The sequence below is a fragment of the Octodon degus genome, unplaced genomic scaffold (assembly GCF_000260255.1).
Source record: "Octodon degus isolate 3935 unplaced genomic scaffold, OctDeg1.0 scaffold00006, whole genome shotgun sequence".
Taxonomy (NCBI): domain Eukaryota; kingdom Metazoa; phylum Chordata; class Mammalia; order Rodentia; family Octodontidae; genus Octodon; species Octodon degus.
The window spans coordinates 4,804,565-4,807,685 of record NW_004524582.1 but is presented as its reverse complement, the minus strand read 5'-3'; positions in this window follow the sequence as shown (position 1 = coordinate 4,807,685).

The following is a 3,121-nucleotide window of genomic DNA, read 5'->3' as shown; positions in this document are numbered from 1 at the left end:
AGACCCTGGACACTCTTACTAAAAATATAACCAAAAAAAGGATAGATTAAAAAAATTATTTCTTCTCAAAGTGTCAGAGATTTGAGTTCATACACAGCTGTGCATGGTTAGGTCATGGCAAAAGAAAACTGCTATTCACCTATGGCACAAAAAAGCAGAGGATGGAAGAGCCAGAGCGGAAGTGGCCTGGGACTCATCCAATCACGGATGGATGCATGCTTGACTAAATCTTCTAGGTTTCTCCTAAGCTTTCAGTTAGGACTAATGATTACACAGATTTATGCTGATCTCACTGTTTTCCTATTCCACTTACACTACTTGTTACTTAAATATAAATTTTATGTTGCGGACACCACAAACACATCATAGTATCCGATTTTGTCTGAGATCAGTTTTGTCAAGCAGAGAGACTCTGTGACTTACCATGAACATTTGTTTCATGTGACTTTAAAGTACATTACTGACATAATATTGAAAGATTGAATTAATTTTAGAAATATGAGACCTCAGAGGCAGGTGGAAGAAGACAGACATACATAGAAGACAGAGCCCTTCATAGTAATCAAAGGAAGGGGTGTGTGTGAAACATAAAATGAGTTCCAGTGGGCTCATGAATGTGGATCAGCTAACAAGGTTTGCTTCCGCATGCTAGGTGAGTGCTTCACCACAAGGCTATGTCCAGAGTCAAATGCTTTTTAGTTTTGATCCTACAACAGTGTCACATTATGGTCTTTTTTGCATCAGCCTCCCAGGAACCTGGGGCTACAGACATGCAGTGCACCCAGAATTCTTCATGTTTTGAATGTGCCTTGTACTGTCCTTTTGCTTATCTTGTCTGTGCTGTTTTTTGGTATACCTAGAACATATTTATAAATTTTCCCTTATACTTCAGTGAATGTCATTTTCTATTATTTAATAATCTTTCTTCTTGCATTCATCAATTAGGTGAAGTTCTGTTAGATACTCTCACAATCTATAGTAATTTTCTTTTTTATTGTACTTACCAGATTTTTCTTAGTCTTATTTAGTATTGTTTTTGCTCAAAAGCACCAGTACTAATCATTGTGCTTATTCTCAGTTCATTGTGTAGCTCTTACAAAACAGGTATCCAATAAGCTCTGCTGAGTGAAAAATACAACTTTAGATAGAACAAGGATTAAATTTTTCAGAAAACAAAAGATAAGCTCATTTAATCATTAATCACACACCCTCTAAGGAGTATGATTTTCTAATGCACAGATCTGTGACTGCTTAGTTCTTTATATGTTCTCTTACATATTTGATCCACACAAATTTGCTTTATTCATTCAAACCTTAAGTTACTTCTGATAAATTTGTAGGATGGATTGGAGGGATAGGAGAAAGAAGGGAAAAGGAATAGTTAAAAAAAATTAAGATTTACTATATAAACATATTTCATACAAGGAATACAAACATCATGTACTATAGATATGTACTAATAAAAACATATGATAAATAGAAAGAAAAAGAAACTGTCATGAACCAAGCATGAGAAGTCAGATCCTTACAAACTCAGATTAATTTACAAATATCCAATCAACTGACTGTCTTCTTCTACACTGCATTTCACAGACCCTTCTTGATCGTGGTCATCCATCTGGATTGGCTGGTATACCGACAGGTTAGCAGATTTTCAGGTTTTATAGCTGTCACCTGACTTTCTTAGAGAAATGACAGAAACACTGAGAGAAAGACTCAATTCCATAGAGAAATAATACTTCCTGAAGCTATTATTGGGGTTTTTGTCTTTTTCATTTTAGCTAGACATCTACTCCTAAATGGACACTTAGAAATGCAAAGATTTCAAAAATATTAACACTAGCAGTTTTTTTTTTCAGACTAGACCATTGGAATGTGATTTTCTTAAATCTTCCTTTGAGATAACTTACTTTTATATAAAAATAGATATCATTTATGGGATTTTTAAAAAGTTATAAAATAGATGAGACACGTTGTTCATGTTCTTTCAACCAGCTGCTTAATAAAGTATTAAAATGCTGGGGGTATGGGCTAATTGTTTACTAAGTGTCTTAAGAAATTGATTTCCTTAAGCCAGATACACATGTGTAAATATCGTATAGATTCCCTAGTATAAGAACTCAAAAGAAGAAATACAAATAGAAAAGTATAATACAAGTAAAAGGACAGCAGGAACTCGAAGATTATCTAGTTAAGAGAGGGAAAGGAGAAGAGCTAGAAAACATGACAGTGACAAGCCATACAGTTATATGTAGAAGATGAGCAAGGCAATGATCATGAGCATCTCTGGGAGATTTTTGAATCTAGCAATTAATTGGAAAGATTCTCACCCTGACTAACTATATATCCTGATACTTGTGAACTAAGCAACTGCACTGAAGATGATAATCTGTAATAGTAGTTTCATGTTTGGAGTGCCTGTCATTCTGGTCTTCTGAACATGGGCTGTGTGTCATGACATGCCAGTTGTTGCTATGATGTCTCTTGGGTAGATGGTTTTTCAAAAAGAAGAGGGTGGTGAATGAAGGCAAGAGACAGGAAAAGGAATGTTGTGGGACTGTCCTGCCTCAAAGTTGTGTATCGTTAGATATTTGGACTTATGTGTAAACATAAAAAATATATAATTCTTTATGCCTATTTTTAAAAATATATTCTAATTTTTAAACGATTTTTCCTCATGTTCTGTGGGGACTTGAAGTTCAACATGTCAATACTTAATGGAAAATGATTGTTACATATTATGCCTAGGATGTTTGATATTCAGACAGGTAGTGAGGTTAAGCTTAACAGCCTAGGTTGTATGGTAATAACAATGAGCTTCTCTTCTGGAGGGTTAACAACCTAAGTTTGCAGACCAAAATATGAGAAAAGAGAGGGCTGCAAGAAAAGCCAACATTTTAGCCTTAGCCTTCCAAGGTCAATTAAGACTCAGGACATATGAGAACTTGCACTGTAATGTCATTTAACTCAATAGTGTCCCAAATTTTCGGATCAAGGAGATTATGGAGCCAAAGAGGAAAGTGATGTAGAGTGTGCCTAGGCAGAGTCACATGGAGAGCAAACATTCTCTCAGCCTTTCACAGAAAGCACATTGGCCAGGCAATGGCGGTGACTCATCCAC